The sequence below is a fragment of the Poeciliopsis prolifica genome, unplaced genomic scaffold (genome assembly GCF_027474105.1).
Source record: "Poeciliopsis prolifica strain line A6 unplaced genomic scaffold, Auburn_PproV2 SCAFFOLD002, whole genome shotgun sequence".
NCBI classification, from domain to species: domain Eukaryota; kingdom Metazoa; phylum Chordata; class Actinopteri; order Cyprinodontiformes; family Poeciliidae; genus Poeciliopsis; species Poeciliopsis prolifica.
Window position 1 is genome coordinate 19,658,588 of NW_026562377.1, and position 21,757 is coordinate 19,680,344.

Consider the following 21,757-nt stretch of genomic DNA (forward strand, 5'->3'; position numbering starts at 1 on the left):
TTAAAGACATTTTTCTTGCCCCTCACTGATGCCTGCTGATGGTCTATCAAATAAAATCCCAACATGATGTATTAAAGTTTGGGGTTGTTATGTGCTGATGTGAAAAACAACTTTTACCTTTTACTAGGGACAGTAAATGGTAGAGAACTTCATTAGTCCTCTCTGTGCTCCACTTGTATCATCAGTCATTTGTAAAAAAAAAAAAAATAAAGAACAACAACAAATATATTTCACTGTGTTCATGTGTTTGCTCTCAGAATGTGATTGGTTGAATTTTAGGAAGTGAAAGAGATTCCTAAAACTCATTATAATAGTAATAAGTAATAAGCTCACTCTGATGCACAGAACAAAGCTCATGAGCCAAGTGTGCGGTTTATAAGCAGGCATCATATAGATTTCTGATTTGAACTATGAAAATGACTTTGTTGTTCTAAAGAAGGTCTTTCATCATCTAGAAGGGATAAGCTGTAAGCCTATCTCGCACAGTCAGGCACTGAGCGACTATTTCATGTTATTAAAACACCACCAGCCACAACTAATATCCTCTTTTATGCTCTGTGAACGCTTTGATTTAACCGCAGACAGAGAAGAATGCAACTTCACATGAGTTTTGATTGTGGTGAAAAGGAAGGAAATCCATTACAACCTTTATGCCCCTGAATTTGCTTTTTTAAAGTTTGTCTAACACAGCTAAGGAATTAGCTGCATAACCTGTTGCCATTATTTGGCCATTTGAGCATTTTCCTGGCCAGGACTTTTAGAATCCACTCTTCATCTCCAGAGCACCAATAGACGGCCAAATGAGCTAAGGTCAATAAAACTGCTGACAGATTCTCATGAGTTAAAGTTATACTTCGTCAGCATAGCATTTACATAATGACATGGATGAGATGAGGCCAAGGCAAAGTATTTCGAAAGACCTCTGCAGCATTTCTCACTTCACTTCAACACTGTCCGTGGATTCTTTTAAGCAGTTTCTTTTTGTCGTTTTGAACATTTGAGCCAAACACTTATTCTTTTATGTCTCTATTGTTGTACGCCAGGTTTTTGGTTCATTCACGATGCATAAAGAAATACTGATGTAATGACAGAAGCTACATTTCTATCACCTGAGTAATTCCAAAGTGCACTCTGAAGCTCACATTAACTCACCGAGATAAAAGCAAACACAATTGGATTTAATTATAGGTCATTTCCAATGAAAAAGGGCCAAAATTATGCATAAACAAAATGAAACCTGCATAAACATCCTCATCAATCTTTTTTTCTCATTAACAAGTAACATAAACAATCATGGCTGAATGTTTTAATAGTCTTCATATTTGGTAAAACGAGTTTAAACTATCATAATTATCAAATGTTTGTGTTTTGTTTCTCACTGATGTTTGTTTTTTGATCATTTTAGTGTTATCAGGGTCTCTCCAGGTTAGTTCATTCCTTTGTGTTTAGCTTTTGATTCATTGTTGTTTTGTGTTCTAGACATTTTGTTTAATATATTGGTTTCAGTCCTTAGCCTTTCTTAGACAGCTGCGCTGTGTTTTCATTTAGTTTGATTTTACTCACCTGGTCGTCATTTCACAGATTACATCTCCACAGTATTACAGCTCCTTTGTTTCTCTGTGTCACTTCTCTATTCTTCTGTTTCCTCCATCCTGGTTCTTGTGTGATCATGTCCTGGACGGCATGGTGCTGTGTGACGGATCATTGTCACATAGAAGAAAGAATAGTTCAAACATCATCAAAAGCCCAGAATTAGTGACAGTAGTGTGTATAATGAATAACGACAAAATTCTGGGATGTGCTGTCATGTGATTTGAACAATAAAAAATGTACGTGTTTATAGAAAAACAGAGAAATTTCTTTGCCGGTTTTCTTTTTGTTTTTATAATTGCTTGATTTTAGACCTGCGGCTGTATTATTTCTTAATGGACTCAATGCCAACAGTCAGTAAAATTTTTCTCTTTGGTTGAATCATAAAAATTCTCAAAAAAAAAAAAAATAAATAAATAAAAGGCTTCAAGACATTTTTTTTTTTTACTTCTGACGCAACAAGTTTATTCAAGGAAAACTGACATTTTCTCACGTCGTTAAAGCACCGCTTTGCTGCAGGTTCAGAACCGTGGACAGCTCCTACAGTCCAAGGACTAGTGGGGATGTGTAGCTTTTAAACTATAAAGGTCCACCTGCAAAATGCCTTTGGATCATTTTGCTGCACATTGTAATAATGCACTCTGTAAATAAATATTTCATACCGGAAAAACAATAATACAAACAATCCCAGCCATGCTTGAACAATATGAACTAAGCCTTAATCTTCCTCTCACGGCCATGGAGGCCACCAGGGAATCATTAGGCCTCACATAGTGGCTCCAAAAGTGCTGGATCTGTGAATGAATACAAACAACTCTTTTGCAAGCCATTTTAAATTAGTCTGACCCTATATTTCTATTTTTTTTTCTCTGCATGTACCCTGTAGACTTGTATAACTTGTATTATGCAAAGAAGGCATTTGAAACCGAACCCGATTGTTACCAGTTCAACCTCTAAGCAAAATTCTGGGATATTTTCTATTTAAATCTAATTTGATTGCTTTAAATTGGCTATTACAAGTAAAATCCTATGTTTAGATCATTGCTTGGCAGCCAGAAAACATAATTTAATTCCTATGGTCATTACTATAGACCAAATGGGACTGTGTGGAGCACCTCAGCTTGAGGATATCAAAATCATGACTGCATCTTATCGTTTTCTAAACAATTTTAAGGATTCATTGAAGTGCCATTCACAAATAAGTCTCATTATTTTGTCAATAGGCAGGTTAATATTTAGTCACTATATAAATGATATTGTGTTTATGGACACTGGGCTTTGCAAAAGTATCTGCACTGAACATTTTGGCCTCCGTGACAAGTTCTGTGTGGCAGAAAAGTAAAAGTTAGTCGACATTAACAGACAGGGTCAGGCTGCAAGGGTCCTTCTCTTCAGCAGGAACCTGGAGTCTGGTCACAATTCATGGGAAGAGGAACAGAGCTCAAGCCAGGCGGTACGGGAAGAAGACTTGATAAAAGACTGCAAAAGACTTGAGTGACGGTTCACCTTCCAGAAGGACAACCTTGAACATAAAAAAACCAAACAGAAAATTGAATATTTTCTATCCACCTCAGAAGAAAAAAACATTTCTATGTCATTAAATGCGTAAAAAAGAAGTTTTTGATGGTACAGGAGAGTCTCTAAAGGGAAAAAAAAAACATTTTTATATAGGCTATAAAATGTTCCCTTTTATAGTGTTCTGTAGAAACTTTTGGTCTTTGTGCCACCCTCCCCCACTCCACCCCACCATATCATTATCTCACCCACCGTCTTTCTCACGCTGGGGCCCCCTCGTCTTCCGCCCCCTCTCCCCTCCCCGCCGCCCCTCTCTGCTATTTGAGCAGAGAGCCCTCGGAGCTCTTTTGTTCAGTAGCGCTCAGCTGCTGGAGAGGTGAGCACCACTCCGGCTGACGCTCATCCTCTCGTCGCGGCTCCTCCTCTCCAGAGGACGCGCGGACTCGGCTGGAGCTCCAGGTGCATTTTCACTCACAGAAACAACAACAAACAAACAAAAAAATATATTTTTTTCTGCCGTTCTGTTTTTGGCAACGTGACACCTTTGGACCCGAACCGAGCCGGACCCAAAGGCTTTGGTATATAATTTATTATTATTATTATTATTTTTCTACGGCGTCCGCTGGATGGTTTAGCTGCAGGTTCACTCTCTGTGGCGCCTCCACCTGCACTCTGTTAGAAAGCCTCAGCATCACTCTGCATTCCTGCGGACGGAGCCGGATTCTTCAAAGGTGAGCGCGAGTTGTTTCATCCGCTGCTGATTTGTCACGACGGGGGGAAATAAAGTCTTTCTGGGCGCAGACTGAGCCCAGAGAATGCAAAGTGAGAAGGGGCTGCAGAAGCATTCGCTGTGAAGCTGAGTCCACTTTCGGCAGCATCCGCAACTAAATGAGCGCACTTTTGATTTTTACCAGCAATTTTTTTTTCCAGTAACTGCGCGTCCGTAATTTCTAAGACATTCATATGCTGCTGACCTTTTCAACAGCTTTGCTTTATGCCAAAAAGTGTCTTGGTATGCAGAATCTGTTAATTGCACAGGAATGTTGACAGTCACATTCCCCGCCTTTATTATTCTTTGCATGCTTAAATCTTAAAAAGACATCAGCTGGACACAGACCACGTTTTGTTGTAAATCCCACTTTCTGACCTCTCGGAAAGCTTCAGAGATGTTTTGAATGAGACTGAAGTTAATAGGTAGTACCATGTAAAGATGCCACAATCAGAGCTGACAGCAAAACAATGGGGGTGAGTGAGAGAGAAAAACATGAGACAGTGGTGTCACTGACAATCAGCCAAAATAAGTCGGTGAATACTTTCTGCCGGAGGAAACTTCGTCTTCTCGGAGTAAGCGCCTGCAAAAATCACCAAAGAACAGGAGGTCCGAGCCACAGGACATCTCCCAGTGAAAGATGTCAATGGTTACCGAGGATGAGACGGCAAACTGTGCAGCTTCATTTCCCTCCTCTCTCCTTTGTTTTAATTTTAACGCGTATATGGCAGCATTTCAGCTTTTGGATGGTGGAGGGTGGGGGGAGTAGAGGAGAGCTTCTTATGACCCCATGGGAAATTAAGCAGAGATCCAACCAAGCAGTTTGTGAAACAGTTTCTGCTCCCGCTTCCTTCTTTCTCGTGCCTTTTTTTCGGTCTGTCTGCCTGGTGCTCACGGCATGTCTCAGGTCTTTGCTCACGCATGGGCGCACAATCATCTAGGCTGCCTTTTGGAGGAGTTTGAGACAAGGTGTCCTTCTCAAAAACTGATCCAGTGCTCCTTTTCATTATTAATTTACCACCCATTATCCACACCGAACCTCCTCCTACAGGTATGTTTTGCCTCGGATTGTTGTGTACTTGTGTTTAAGTGGGCAGACCGCTTCTGAAAGCCAAGTCAGAACCTACAAACAAGCCAAACTGTTTTTAATTGAGCAGCTGTGAGTGGATCTTTGTGTATGTGATACGTGCCAAGTGCTGCTAGTTTGGGCATCCTTTGCTTCTGGCGCATGAATAGGGAAGTGGTTCTGCAAGGAACGACGTTCCTTGCAGAAGTCCCCCTGCTGCCATTTAAGACTCCCCTCTTCTTGTGCTTCCATGCATATGATGGAGATCATCTTTTGTGTTTTCCCTCCTTGTCCCCTCTCTTCTCTCAAGATCTTCGTCTTTTTGCAGCCTTTGCTTATCACTCTTGCCGCACGCTTCAGCAGTATCGTCATTGTTCTCAAAAGAGGTGTTCTCTTCTTACGTCTTTGCCAGTTTGCTGCTCCTATTTTCACATTTTGTGTGCGATGAGGCATCGCAATGGATGAACAATATTCCTTCTGAGAGGCTCGCTGCCTCTTTGTGGCTCCGCTCCAAGTGTGGTCAAGGCCAAAAGCGGCGCTGAAATGCTGTCATTACATCTCACGAGCGATGGAAGGAGGGGAGGAAAAGGGAAAGAGCCCGGGGCCAGTTTGACGGCATTATCTGCTCCTTGCATGGGGTTGCATTTGTCACATATTTCAATAATGTGTCTTTTCTGGCTGGCTGTACTTGGCTTGATGCAGACACTTGTAGCTGAGGGTGGGAGGGTTGGCACAGATTCAATTGTGCTCTTGAGTTGCGTCCAAGCAAATCGGTAAACTGTTAATTTTTACAGCGATTTTTGCTAATGTAAGACGTTAATATCCCAACAATGAACCCTCTGCTACGCTTAAACCAAACAAAGCCAGTCTAGTGTGGTAATGCAGGGGACAAAAAGGTTGAGAGGAGCCAACCGGTTCCAGAAAAAGACGATTTTTCACCTCATTTTTCTGGAATCTTTTTTGTTTGTTTGGCTCGATTCTGGTTGCTGAAGTCAAATTCAGCAGAAAATCCAAAATCAATTTGTGTTTATCTTTTTTTCTTTTTTTTTTAACACCTACCTTGGAAATCTCATAAGACTTTTATAAATTCAAAACCCCAAAACAAGAAAATACATGAAAGAGTCAGTGATTTGCTGACTAAAGGCAAATGCACATTCTCCACCCTGTTTCACAATTCACTCCACCACAATTAGGAATGTAAATTTTGCTGTCCCTTCAAATGGCCATATGTAGCTCAGACTTTAGCAGACTTTCTGACACCTGGTGTATTGTATCCTTCATTACTGTCTCCAAGAAAGCATCTTGTGAGAAGGACTTCAACGACACTGTTGGGTGGATGGCTACACTGTCACTTAGATTTCTGTGTTGTTAAAATTTTGCGCACAATATTAGTGGGGCTCTGCAAACTGGAAAAGGACCAATGGAGTCTGAAACCTCGTTCTCTTTTACAGCCTTCAGTACATTTGAAATTAGCCCTTGAATTTCATCCAAGAAAATTTGTATTTTGGTAATGGATGACATTAAATATTCCAACAATAAAACTTCTACTACAGTTAAACTAAAAGCTGACAGCGTGGCAAAAATAAAGGCAGAGAGCAGCCTTGCAAATGCAGAGTATCAGGAAGGTCAATGGGTTTGATTTTTGGCAGTTCACCTGGAATTCAATTTTTAGAGTTGTGGTGCTATGAGTCAGCTGGGGTCCTGTGGTTCTAATAGCCGAATATATTTCCTGTATTTTTATAGCAGAAAGATGTGTGACTCATTGTGTAATGTACCGAGAGGAGTCCACAAGGAGCTTAAAGCAACAAAGTCTCAGAAATCAGGACCTGAATGTGAAGCGCTCAGTCGTAGAGAGAATGGAGAACATTAGGTTCCTCATAGCACAGTGTTTGATGACCTTACCAGGTCAAGGAACGCCATTTGGATCTGAAACAGGTTAAGGAAAAAATGGGAACCGAGAACAAAAACCTCTCCCTACCAGCATGCTAAGTGCCCTGCAGAGGAAAGCAAGAGAGGATGTTAAGGTTCATGGAGATCAGTCCAGGCTGCGTTTCAGAGCCACACCAGGCAAAGTAGTAGCCTGTTGGTGTAAAGCTGTCTTATTTTGCTGATGCATTGGTTCTACTTTGAACTGGCAGTTTATTGCTTTTAATATCATCAACTGTGATTTTTACTTGTGTGTTTTTTTGCACTCTGCAAGATTGCAGAGTGCAGGTTTTAGTGTAGACAAAAATGAATATCCGGTTTTAGTCCAAGGTGGCAGATTAGAGGGGAAAGCCAAAAGACTCCTGCAAAGAAGAGGTAATTCTCAGACTTGGATAACCCTGATCCAATTAAGCAGTGAAAGCCCACACAGCAGCCCACATGCAGCCTATTCAATGTGGATTCTATAAACAATCGTGACACTATGTGCTTGTCGAACACTATGTGTTCGACTGCCATCCGCTCAGTTTCTCCGTCGCTTCAAAGAAACTTGGCGGGATGCAACACTTAGTTTCTCCGGCTTCAAGGTAGCTGCTTCACTACCTCGATGAAGTGCGTACCTGTCCTCTCGCTGGGGCACGTCGCTCAGCTTGAGTGTCAGCCCCACGTCCCCCGGAACCCTCCAACCCGGTGCCACTGAGCAGGAGTGGGGCTGCTTTCTTGCTTCGGTTTGGCTGAGAATAAAATAGCCTGGCGTGGCACTTTGAGCCAGCGACTGCACGTATAGAGCCAAGCAAATGAGCAGCGCAGCTGGGCCATCGTTGGTCAGCGGCTGAGCACACAAAGCCCAGGAGACACAGAGGCAGGAAAAAAAAAAAAAGGTAGTTTACCACAATCCCTTCAGACACTGCTCGTTAATATTCATCAATCACCCACCTCCCATCCGCCCCCGAGGCCTCCGCTCTGCACCCCTCTCCCACCGAATGCATTATTCAAAGGTAGCATTTTCCCTATTAAATACTTTTAATAAATAATGACATCTGGTAACAGTTTTGTCTGGTGAATTAATGACAGCCGAGTGTGTTTTGTAGCAATCGGAGGTGGATTTCTGTTCAGCCGTCTCTCCTCCCAGTGCTTTCTCTTTGTCTTGGCTCTTTTGTTAATGTCAGCCGGCCTGTCAGTGGATCAGAATGGGGCCGCGTCTGCCTCTATCAGTCACCTTCAACAGCACGCCGGAGGAGAAGCAAATATGCTGAAGCTGTTTATTTTTGCCATTATCTCTGTGTTTTCCTGGCTGAGATAATACATGGAAAACACAAAGCTCTCTCTGGCCGCTTCGGAATCGGACACCAAGTTGTCTGTTTTGTCCGACTTCTTCCCTTTCTATCATGTTAACATAAAGTCAGTCGGGTTTAAACATCACACACATAGGGATGCGTTACTTAAGCATACTGACAATGTAAGCATCACTGTGTACAGGCTGTAGCTGTCAGACTCTGACGAGCCGGTAAACACATAGTGCTTGAAAGGCCACAGATGGACAGTGTTTTCCCTGTCTTGTGAGCTTAAATTCCCAAAGGAAAGGCTTGCTTTTGTTTTTTCTTCCATTTTAATTTGTAGCGGTACAAAAGTGATGCCGCAGATCTCGTAGCGCAAATCCAGGCAGGGGCAACGCGACTACAGTTGGAGAAGAATAATCTATTGTTCCTGAGAGTGATTTCTGTTTGTCTTCCTCCGCCTCACCCTGCCTGAGTGGATTCCACAAAGCAGGTCTATTTATAAAGCTGAGGCAGCCGTGCGACTCTTATAAAGTCCCCCTCACTAATCAGAGACGTCGCTCTGGGGTTGTCGAAACCAATCACAGGGGAAAGTGAGAGAGAATAGAAAAATTGTGTGATTAATTTCATTCAGGATGCTGCCACTGGTCTGGTGCATTGTCTTTGGTGGCTTCTGTTCAGTTTGTTGGTCTTTCTTATTGGAGACGAGGGGATTGAACATGTAGACTTGCTTTGTTTGAGATTTGTCTTTTGTACTTATTTTACTGGGGTTAAACGTGAAAGACAGACACAATGTGATGCATAATTATGTGAGAGTGAGAACAATGACATGGTTTTCAAAATTGAATATCGAAAATGTGTTGTGTGCATTTGAGTTGAGCCCCAGTGAGTCAGTACTTAGTAGTTTTCTGCATCTTTAGACTTAAAACTTTGTCCATTCTTCTTTGCAAAACAGCTCAAAGCCAGTCTGACTGGATGGAGAGCATGTTTGAACTTCTGTTTTCAATGCTTGAATTGAATTTAGGTCTGGACTTTGGATGCAACATATGTGCTCAAGACCGAATCTCAACCATTTCTTTGCAGCTCTGGCTCTTTGTTTAGGGTTGTTGTGCTTCCATGACTTCTCTGCATAAAGTATCTTTCAGACTTCCCATAATCTCTGAAGCGCTTCCCTTTCCCTCCTACAGTTCTTCTATGTTTCAGTGTGATGTCACTGTATGTTTAGTTTATTGGGCTCTATTAGTTTTCCACCACAAACCTCACAGCTTTAGGTTTTGTGGTGGAAACCTGCAGCTGTTCCTTTAATAACAGCTGTACTTTTTTAAAGGAAAAAGTGGATTTTTCCTTTAATCCGCTCCTCTGTCTATCTGTGGGTTCAAGCTATGTATGCTATGTTTAGAAATTTTCTTAATGGATTGGAGTTTATGCCGGCTTTTGTGTTTTTTTCACATCATTTGATATTTCATTTTCTGAACCAGCGACTTTGTACATTTCAGTGGATTCGCATACAGGCAGCCAGACGTATAAATAGATGATGATATAAATAGATTAAAACACCTGGATGAAGTTACTGTGCCTGCATAAAAGGGCAGCAGAATCAAAGCAAAAGTCTCTTTTTGGTGACATACCGTGTGAAACGTGTCATAAGTCAATATGAAAAATGGATTAATGTGCAAGACAGTTGTGCCGAAGCTGGTTGGTGTTTAAACCTAAAGGGAAGACTGATGCTGTCTCCAGTTATGAAAATAAGTAATTCTGGATTATCTTCTTTAGCTGACAATAACCGGAACATTTTTGACTCAGCAACTTCATAAAATTGCTAAAATAGATCAAATAAATGATCTTAAATGTCTCGCAGAAACTTTTGTCTAACAAAATAAATCCAGAAGTGATCTACTAAGGTGTTAGCTTCAGTTTCAAAATCACACACGGTCACAGTGAGCTGGCTGAAACAAGGTTAGTACATCTTTCCATCGCTTTCCAGTTAGAAAAATGTCTGCGGTTCTCAAATATTTACAGTTGCAAAAAATACTAAATATCACATCTTTGTTGGAAACTGTAGTTGGCAACATCGAAGCAGCATGTCTAGTAATCGAAGGCTAAATTCCAGCAGGTAGTTGAATAAATTAATCAGCTAATATCAGCTCATAATATTAATGTTACTCTATGAAGAGAAGTGCAGCTGAAAGATCAAATGTCTACTTAAAAACTATTTTAATATTTTCATTTACATTCCAGTAAAAAAAATCAATTACATAGATATTACTGAACTGTAATAATAATATGTTGTAATATTTTTTAAACGTGCACCACACTATGCTGGGGTATTTTGCTGTTTAAATGTCTTCATCTGCTCCTGTCCACCAGGGTGCGCCAAATCCCACCAGGGTGGGTGTGAAGTGCAGATTTTTGTAACTGCACTACATGTGGAGGGTGGCGATGAGATCAAATTCAGATGGTGTAGTCAAATCAAGCAGACAAAGAAAAGGGTCAGACAAGGAGCAGAAGAAGAAATCAAGAGTTCAGCTTGTTCTGAAGAAATGCAGCGTGGGTAGATTAGTTATTTCCCATCTTGGATAATTGAATTGTTGAATTCAATGAGATCCTAAATGCATCGAGAAACATCTGAGTGGGAAGCTTTGGTTCTAACAGCCCTAAAAAGACCCAAATACAGGCACACTTGTTAGGAACCCTGCAAATATTCAACAAATCGAAAAAAAATATATCTTACCACAATCATATCAAGAGATTTAGAAAAAACAGATGCACAGGAGCAGCAGCAAATCTCATCTTCAGGGATTTTGGTCAGAATTGGACAAACTCCTGGTTTAGGTCTCAAATGGATTTGTAGCTCATAGCAGTTTTGCTGCTGATAGCAACGTCACTCCAACCCTTTCGATCTGTGTGGTTTTGTGAAAAGCAATCTGTGTGTGAATAGGTTCGAGAAATCCACAGATCTGCTGAGCTAAACAGACTGAGCAGGGGAATTAAAAAAGGGTGAAAAGGCCAGTGAGAGAGTCATGTGCAATCGCTGACATCCCTGACATTCACCGCGAGACGTTGACTAATCTTCCCACCTAATTTGTTCGCAATTAGTTCTCTCAGGTTTTTTCTGTGCCATACACAGCAGTGAAATGATAACATCTTGGCCCTTCTCTGATCCTTTGTGAACGTATAAAAAGAAACCTCTTCAAAGAAATAATAAAAAAAAAAACAACACTGAATATGATTTAACTCATAATTTGTAAGGCTGGTAGCCGACGTCCCATCGGCGTAAATTGCAGTGTGGCTCTGCAGTTGGTGTGAGATTGCCAATGTTCCACCAAAGTGGCTTTTATGAGCCATGAAGCATGCTTCCTCTGAAGCGCTGAGACATTCGACTTAAAGGCAGCAGAGGAAGGTGCAGGTGTGTGTGGGAACAAGCAAAGGCCTCAAACTTTCTCTTCAGCAGCGTTCCTTATGTGAGGCTTAGCTTTTTTGTGGAAGGAGGGCATTTGTTTTGTTTGATCCCGCACAAGAAAATTGCATTTGTTAAAGGAAATTTATATTTAAATAGCTGTGGGTCCTCACTTTGTCACAAACACAAGAGTGTACAAGTGTTGCCAAACAAAGGGAAGCTACTGAGCTGTTGAGAGATGTGGATAGAATGTGGATTGCAGTTTTTATGACACTACAATCCACAAACAAGCTCGATCAAGCTTAATCTGGCAAACAAGCTTGATCAGAACACATTTTCCAATTTACTGGCGATCACTGAACTTTTGTGCACGGCTAAGCTTTCAGGATTAAGCAGATATGTAACGAGCTGAATTGTCCAATGAATGCTCAGCAAAATAAGACAAGCTGGTGATAAAACATCAATTAATATGTTATATTTATATTTATTGGGGTTTTTTTTCTGTAAAAGCAAAATACGACAAGGTTGAAAATCACTGCTTTAGATTAAATCCTATTTATTTGTTGGAATAGTGCCATCAAAATCAATTCATTACTGTTATTGAGTCTTAGTGACAAGATTTAAAAAACATAACTTTTCACAAAAGCTTTTCATTTGAGCGTTAGCTGTTACATAAGGGAATGGGCAGCTGTAATTGCAGTGTAAGGTTGTTCAAGGTGCGTAAAGACAAATTTATAAGGTCAAACATTTTGGAGTTTATGTGGAGACATGTTGAAAATGTGTACTACTTAACAGGTATGAGCTACTCTGTGTTAGGCCATCACATCATTTCTCTTTAAAATACATTAAAGTTTGTGGTGGCAACATGACAAAAAAAAAAAAAAAAAAGAAAAGAAATCAAGGGGTTTGACAACTTCTGTGAGCTTCTTCAGGTTTTAACACTATTCTTATTAGCATGCATCCACTGCATGCACGTTCCTCTCGGTGAATAGTGCAGCTTCTCAGTTCTGCTACAATAAATTCAAAATGAGCTGCTGGGGTGCACACCACTTCTGTTTTGTAATTAACTGTCACACTGCAGAATTAATAGAGATGAAAATGAAGAGCCTTTTGCTACAGTCACTCAATCGCTAGTTCGGCAAAAATTATACTAATCATCTCTGTGTGTTTGTGAGTCTGCCTCTTCTTGCCTGCGTGTGAATGTGCAACTCAAACATCTGTTTCGGGCTTAAAGAAGGCTTCATCTGCCCCGTCCGTGTTCGGTAGGGATTCTACCCTTCAACAGCTGTAATTAAACAGGCTGTCTGTCCTGATAATACCCTTTGAGCGCAAGTGCTGGAGCCTCTTGGATTGCTCCCTGACTCCTTTGATAAATTTGGTTCCCGCTTTCAGATGCTCTGCGGCTGCTGGTGAGAGGGTCTGTATGTGCGTGTGTGATAGAGTGGTTGGTGTGGGAGTTCTGCTGCTACATCCCAACATGTGCACCACCTCAGTGCAGAGATTTATGGGTTCGGGGGGCTGCTGTCGGTGATGGATCTCTGCTGGACTGTGGGCTGAGCCATCTGACTCGAGTCTGTCGCTGCAGGGGTTACAACAGCTGCTCTGGAGACCGTCTGAGAGCTGGGTGTGCTTAGTCTTTAATGAATAAATCTAACTTCTCTACAGAGTCCGAACTCGCTCCCACTTTTTACATTAGTCTTCTATCTTCTTATAGTGGAGCGCAGCTAAAGGAAATTCTGGAGGGAATTTACAAAAACTGTGCAGTCCTTTCAAATCTTTCCCACTTTGGACATGCTGCCTGCTTTATTTCTGCATCAGATTCACAAAGCAGATCGCATTAATTACGTGCAGACTCAAACATGCTCGAGTCCATCAGATGGGAGTACTCTGTACTCGTTTCAGTCAAAAACACAGCAGACAAGATAGGGGAAAGGATTTCACTATTGTTATTTTGTTTAGCAGAGAACGTCAAATTCAGGCTTTAAAAACATCTTACTGGAGGAATCTTTGTCAGAATGGCATCTCTAAATCAGTAGGGCATGCTGTAAATTGTGGAAGATTGTGGTATGATACACGCATTTACCAAATTAACTGATTAAAAATATTGATCAGACTATAAAATAATTACGACGCTACACCTAAATACTGGACTAAGCTGGTATTACATCAGAATAAAAAAACACTTGTCCAGCTGTCCATCACTTGGACAGTTGGACAAGTAACCTACCAATTCTTCCACGACTTACCAATATTTCAATAATCTTTCTGCAGACTGTATTTTTGTCATGCAATAAATGCAACGTAAACAGCTGTTGTCTTACAGAATGTTTCGCTGCTCATTCTTCATGCAATATACACAAATATGGGCATGCTTTCCCACAAAGGCATTTCATTCAAATGTGAGCAAACTACACAAACAAAAAGAGAAGCTATTGGCTTGGAAGCGCTATTTTAGAGTTGCTTTTAATATATATTTTTTTTACATTTGGTGCCTGCTTTTGTTGAGGTCCTTCCTTTTGCTTTGAAAGCCCCCGAGATGTGTACTCTGCAAACCCAGTTGTTTGTACAAAACCCAACCAATAAACACATAGAAAATAAGTATTTCTCAAGCTCGGAAGGCTGCGGTCACCTCAGGCATTTAAGGTTGAGCTCTAATTGGGCCTTGTCTTGGCATGACCTTCATTCTTTGACAGAAAGGGAATCGGAGGAAGACGCCCTGCAGCCGAGGTTAGCTCCTCTTTCCTGTTACTGTCCTCTTCATGTCAAACCACGAACCTTAACAGGGGAGGAAAGGATGTTCGAGCAGCCATTAGCTCGCCGTTCCCCCTAAGTTTTTCCAAAACGATCAAAGCTGTCTGCGGTTGTGGACTAGATGTTTTAGCGCTGTGTATTTCTCTCTCTTTCTCTCTCTTTTGGACAGTATTTTGTGTATTTCCTGATTGTGGAATCGCAATCCTTGGATCTAGACAAAAAAAAAAAAAAAATGAATTGGCTCTGCGGTGCATGATACGATTTACCCCAGAGCCATTAGTAGTCAAGCTGTGTGTGCTTCAGGTGTTCTCAGAGGAAATTGGAAAGCCAATGCGCCCCACTGCCTCTATGCACTGATTTTAAAAGGTCCCCCATGATTTAGCTGGTAAACATTTCTGAGACCACCTGCCAATACTTTACATACCTAAAGGCAACAGACACTGTGGGCACATACTTGAGTAGATTTCAAGTGGCAGGTAGAAGTTCACAGGGAGTCATTTGCAGGTTAGAGAGGCCCCCTCACTGTCCATTTTTAAAGCTCATCTTAAAACCCATCTATTTTACTTGGCTTTCAACTCTAGCAAGATCTAGTTTTACATTGCATGTTTGTTTTAAACTGTGAGAGTTTTTATTTTGTTTTATTTATTTTATGTACAGCACTTTGTATCAGCTGTGGTTGTTTTAAAGTGCTTTATAAATAACGTTGGTATGGTATGGTATTAGCTCAACCTTTGAGCGATTTGTGCCCGAGTGTATAAAATTGTTTGCTATCATGGTGCCTTAAGTTTATTACTCAAGTAAGGAAATGGCAGCTTTGTTCTCCTTTTCAGTCGATGAATCATGGCAGCAACTGAACTTTGGCTCCGTGAAAGAGGCCAATCCTGCAATCATGCTTCCTGATTGGAGTGTTTATTCTTAATCAGACAGACGGTGTGTTCAACAGCTCATCAGCACACACCGCAGTAATCACAGCATTTGTGATTTCTTATGTGTTACTACAAACATCCGTAATTGGGGTCCATATCTCCTGCAGCAACAATGCATAAAGAAGGAACTGGTGAAGAGCTTTTTCAGGTTCAATAGCACCATCTCCTAATGGAGATGGGCATTGGCATTGTAATTCCCAAGACCACAATTGAAGTGATTCTTTTTATAATATTTTTTTTATTTAAGAACTCTTGATTTTGTGTGCATTTACAGTACTTGCCAGCAACATGTACTATATAGGCGACTACGGCCGTTTTGGCAAGTAAGGATTTGCAGCGGCTTATCTCGTCATGGATCTAACCGGCAGCGCCTCGTTTCCCCTGTGGCATCTGCTCTTTACATTTGCTGTCAGATAAATGAGCTGTTTGCTTTTCTTTGGCAGAATAGTACCTTTCAAAAGGTCAGGGTGGCTTCACTGGGGATAGGAAGCTCTGCTGATCAGGCCAGGCTCTGCTCTTTGAAATACCCATGACTCTAAAGTGTTAGCCCATTACCACAAATCATGTATGGCTAAGGTGACTGCCATCTGTGTCTCAAACTTAGCTTTTAGTATTGCTTTTCATTCTCCTACTATTTACTGAGCAACTGGTTTCTACTATTGCAGTTGCAGCATCACAGAGGTCTCCGACTGTAATGCCAGATCTAAGAAAGGCAACAGATCGGATTGGAATATTTCTCTCTATCTACTAGACCATTTCACTGTCTTGTATCTCATTTATGGAAGTGTCCACAGTTCACCTTTCTGAAGAAGTATTTTTTCAAAGAAGTTCTATGAATGATCAGGTGTTCCTGAAACATTTCAAAAGTGAATGAGTATGGCAGCTCTTTGCATCAATCTGATGGTTGAATAATTTAAATAGCCATCATCTCATATGTCTATTTATTCAACAATTTAGCATCAAACAAAGTTTTTGAATGGAAAATATTGCATACTTTATTTTCCATCCATCCATCCATCCATCCATCCATCCATCCATCCATCCATCCATCCATCCATCCATCCATCCATCCATCCATCCATCCATCCATCCATCCATCCATCCATCCATCCATCTTCCTCCTCATTATTTTATTTTCAAAGCTCACCCTTACCTCTCTTTCTCACTTAAGTGTTTGTGAAGACCTGCATGATCACAGTTGATTAGTTTAATTTTCTAATGATTTTGCATATACATGCATAAAGAATACACCACCAAATATATACTTTATACATTTATTTACGGCTGAGGAAGGGGTTAATAATGGGGATAAGTCACATGTTACTTAAGCAAAGAGATACAGAAGTGGAACATAAAAGGCATCGATGAAAGTCATAAAGTGACTTTGAGCTTTCTTAAACTTGTGTGACTCCTGTTGTAATGTTTCTCCTCTTGCTTTTTTGCTCATTTTAGTTGCCTAATTGGACATGTCTTAACCCCTGAATTGTAATTTTTTCTGTTTTGTATAGTCAAAGCTTCCATAAATGAGATACAACACAGTGAAATATTCCAATCCACTGCCTTTCTTAGATATGGCATCACAGTGTTTTGTCTGCTCCCGACAGCACAGCACATTCTGTCTTCTGGACTCCTTCAGGACGTTTCAGGGATTCTTGTAGCTGTCAAAATGGATCAGACGTAACACATTTCTTTAGGTAGAAAACATCAAGTCTGTGTCCAGACAATTCTTTTCTTATCAATTTTACAGAGTTTCTATTCCCAAACAGCACTGCCAAATGTTGCCCAACCACAAACTTCATTGTATTATATTGTTATTTTGAATGACAGACTATCACAAAGTAGTCAACAATTTTGAAGTGGAAGAGAAATTGTAGATGATTTCGGAAAACCTTTACAACCAAGAATCCTATAAGTGTGATGGGAATTTACATTCAGCCTCTCTGAGTCAAAACCATTTTTCACTGCAGTTGCAGCTGCAACTTATTTCAGGTATGCCAACTTTTCCTTTCTAAAACCTTATTGTTGGTGTCAGGTTTGGCCTTTAACTGGACCATTCTAGAACTTGAATATTCTCGCTTGGCTTCCGTTTCCTCTTGACTCATAAAATCTGACACTGTAACTTCATTCTTTTAGTATTTGAAAAGAAATATTCGGCTCCAGCCACAGTGTTTTTTTTACCGTTGGCTGGCAGCTTTGGCAGTTCTTGGCCCAGGTGTCTTTGCTTTGGGCCATCGCTATTAGCTGCTAGCATTTTGCCAGAAAACTCGTGTTCCTGTTATCGGAGCTCACAGCTTTGTGCCCTCGCCATTGGCAAAAGACACCTGTGTTTTAGTTTGACCTTCAGGTTATCATGTTGATCTTTGTCTCTTTTTTTTTTTTTTTTTACTTATTTTTTCTGCATATTTGTCATTATCTTCAGTGAGGACCTCTGTGAGGTCATCAGAGACATAGTTAAACATCTAATTTAACGCTTAAATTATGTACTTTAGTTAACATGAAGTACAATTGTAAGGTAAAGATGCATAATACTGAGACAGCTCAACCCAAAAATTTGTTTTAAACAATATTTATTTAAAGTATGCTTTTGCTACATAAAAGCTAACCAAGGATGCTAAAGGAGTAAACAAATCTGATGCGTGCGAACAAGAGCATAGAGCTGTAGTCATAGAATCTGTCTTCTATGGCAGATCAACATATTTTCATCTTTTTTACATTACAAGAATAATTAGTCTTTGATGCTGATGCTTCTCAAAAAAGGGTTATTTTCTGCATAACATCTCCACCAGCAGTATTTTTCCAAAACTTTATCGCTCTGAAACATTGAAGCTGAAGTAAGGTAATCTGTCCTGTCTAGACTCACTTCCTATGGTTAAGGTACCAGGCAATGGCCACATTCTGTATTAACAAGATGAACAGCAGTGCTTCCAATATGCATTTCCCTTCATAGTCTTTTATATTTTGACAGGAGCCTATACTTTTCATTGCAGCCTGCAGGCATGATACGCCTACTTTTAAGGCGTGACGCAGAAACTAGAGAAAAACATATTCTTCTTCTGACATTTGAGTTTAATAGAAAGTAGCTTGTACATTGGTCTTGAAACTAAAATCAGCACATTTCTCTCAGAAATCAATTGAAGTGCATATGTGAAGCAACATTTGGATCAAATACATCCCCGTTTTCCCCCCGGATGAAGACAGGAAATGGAGAGAGGAAATGAAGCCCTTAGTGGAACAGTTGGCTGCTCTGACAGGACAGCATTTATCAGGCTTGATGGATCACAGCAGGTTACCAGGTATGAGACTAAAGAAAGTAATGGCACTGAGAACAGGCATAGGCCTATTCATAAATATCACATCAGCATTCAGCTGATGTATCACATTATTGCTTGCAAAGATCAAACACGGTTGGATTTTTTTTCCGGGAGATAATTACCAACTGTGTTTGCAATTTGACTCAGTTGCAGCAGCAGGACCTACAATCTGATACCAGAATCAGAATCGTGCATCATGGCTGCAGAGTCCCATTACTGCGGGAAAAGCGGGAGGACGGGCGAGGGAGCCCGTGGCTGTGTGGTCACGGCGAGATGTGTAATTATCCAAAGCCAGCTGACAAACTGCTGCAGGTGCAAGAGGGATGGTGGCAAATGAGCCTGTAGAGAGGTCAGAGGAATGCGCCAGTGACGCATTATGCCGATTTCAAGATTGTGCCGGTTTTGTGCAATAACGTGACAATATTTCTTTGGTTTACTTTTCTGCCTGAGTGTCAATATGCAAAAGCCGTGTTATCCTGCTGTTGCTGCCGTACAACGTATAGCTCATTCAGAGTGGACGAATAAATGGTATACAAGGGTACAGGGCTACAGTATGAATCAGGCACCTTGTTTGCACTGCTAAGAGTCCAGGTGGAAGAGGTGGAGGTTAACATCACAAATCAGGGTAATTAATTGCTCCAATTTTGTCATTAAGTGCCGAGCTGGAACTGAGAGCTGGCACCTGCAGGGTCTCGGAGAGGGAAAAGAGTGAAGAGGGGAGATGTTGGTAGCACAGGAAGTAATGACTACGAACTGCCAAGGAGCAAATAAACTTGCAGAAACTGAAATTAAATTTGCTCCTGAAATAAGTGATGTTGTGGTACAAAAAGAATATGGATTTTGTTTGTATTGTGGTTTTGGTGTACATGAACACAGACTTGAACTCTCACGTATGGGAACTTCTTTTCTTCAGGTGACCTTAAAATGTTCTTACCTTTCGCATTTCACCAAATGAATTATCCAGATGTTTTTTTTTTTTTTTTTTTTTTTTTACTTTTGCAAGCAAAAAGCAAGTTGCCATAAAAAGCATCAATAAATTCTGTGGTGCAGACTTGTTTTAAAAGCGTGGGGTTTGGGTTAGACTTGTAATTATTGACCTCAGGAAAAAGAGAAAGTCCATGCAGTGTCCTCTGGAGTCAGGAATACGCAGCTGTGTGTGGAGGTGTATGTGTGGACCGTGTTTACAGCTCCTGGGGGTTTGGACCTTCAATGGGCCCTGCTTGTGCCAAGACACTCACCGGTGATCACACAGAGAGTGAAGAACAAGGCAGGAGCTTGGAAGGTGAAGAAACTGTTCAAAGTCAAGAAAGACAATGAAGGTTTGCAGAAGCATAAATAAGAGACAGATGCATTTCAAGATGGTTTAATGCTCATTAAAATTTCTTTACAGTGGTCAAAACTTTTTATAACATCAATTGTTATATACTGAAGAGCTCTCAAGCATATGAGGTGTCTGGAAGGTAATTAGTTCTCACTTCACAAAAAGACAAGTTACAGTGTAAATGAGATAATTGATACATTTATTTCTACTCTTGTTCATATATTTGATTCAACATGTCAGATAAAATATTATTTCTCTCAATAAGCTCTGAAGGATTTCAACCTGAGTAACTTTTAATTTAATTTCTTTAACAATGAAATTAATTGTCAAATGCAGCTACATTCTCGTCCCCCCATTTGTTTCTTATGTGCTTAGATCTAGTGCAAGCCATTTATTTTCAAAATGTATCCAATTAAATTTTTAAAAAGTCTGTAAGCAAATCATTTAAATTTTGTATGTGTGCTAAAGAGAACATTCTCAGATATCATGCAGACCAGGAAACACACAACATTTTAGAGACGTTTAAAGCAGGATTAGGTAACAAACCAATATTGCAAGTTTTAAGAATCAAAATATCTAAAAATGGAGAGAAAATAACATAACTGCAAGCTAACAAATATGTGACATGGGGCTGTGGTTGGACTGAAATTGAGCTTTCTGGTACATAGCGCATTTTGTCTAAAATGCTAAAGAAATACATGTGGATTAGAAAACTAATACTGTTCTTCACCAGGAACACACCGTCTTTCCTGAAATATGAAGTGGCCAGAGTTAATGAAAAGATGATTGTGCTAATGGAAGAAAATTAGACGCTGCAAAGGACTTCAGAAACCTGTAAAGATGCACTTATTAATGGGACAGTGAATTTAAACAAGGAGTCAGAGCTACAATGTAGTAGCTTCAATCGAAATGTATGTTTAAAAAAAGGACATAAATACTTTTTTAGTGCTGAAGTGAGCTTTCAAAAGAGTGGAAAAGAAGTGTCCCATTTTTAGACTACAAGTAGAAAAAAAATGCATTATAAAAGTTGAGGAGACACAGCACATTAGAAGCATGTGAAATAATATGTTTTTCATATTCAGAATCGCAAACAACCCTGAGTTAGATTAATGTATTCCAACGACATGAGAGTGGGATGCTGCAAGCCAAGAAAATATTTGAAACGGTACCTTTGATAAACTTACATACTTGTGCACACGCTTTGAATATAAACTGCATAAAAGTCCGTTTGCATCCTGACTGGGGCGAGACAGAAAATATTAGTTCAATAATAATTTAGTTCATTTCAACCTGCAAGTTTAAAAGCCTTTTGGTGCATTGGTTTAAATGTTCTTCATTCCGATTAAAAGCACCTTTGTGCTTCAGCAAATAGTTCAGTGAGTGAATACAGAGGAGCAGGACGATAAATCTCCACTTTAAACAACCCAATAAGTAGGGTGTCATCCACAGAAATAGGCTCTCCATCTGTGGCCGTTGTGTACATGTGGGTTTCCGTGAAACAGATGGTCTAAGCAAAGTTGGCCTGATAAGGAGGAAGAAAGTTAACTTTGCACACTGTCTCAACTCCTAAATAATTTCTTACATTAACAATTCCTTCCACTTTTTAGTCTGCTTGTTTTTGCATGCCTTTCTTCTTCATTATTATTCTTTTTCATTAAATGCTTTAACAACACTCTCTGTGGCCCCTCACCTGCTCTTCTCTTATTGATCTGATTTGTAAGCTGCGTGTTTCCACTTTTGTGCAGGCTGTAAGAGGTCACACTGGCACCGACGACCAAATGAAGCTCTTTGTTTAACATCAGTTGCAAAAATCTGTCTTTGTGTGCTCGTGTAGCAGTGCATGGGCGCCCTAATCTCTTCTTTATTACAGCCCATGGGAAAGGCATGAACATGAGGTCTGAAATTAGAAAA

General features: G+C 40.3%; 1 protein-coding gene across 2 annotated transcripts in view; it reads left to right on the forward strand.

Moving 5' to 3' along the window:
* Positions 1 to 3,492: 3,492 nt before the first annotated feature.
* ncanb (neurocan b) overlaps positions 3,493 to 21,757 on the forward strand; it is a 150,150-nt gene continuing 131,885 nt past the window's right edge. For both annotated transcript variants that reach the window (XM_055053145.1, XM_055053155.1), the window contains exon 1: positions 3,493 to 3,836. The gene's annotated coding sequence lies outside the window, so the exon portion shown is untranslated. The remainder of the gene's footprint in view (positions 3,837 to 21,757) is intronic.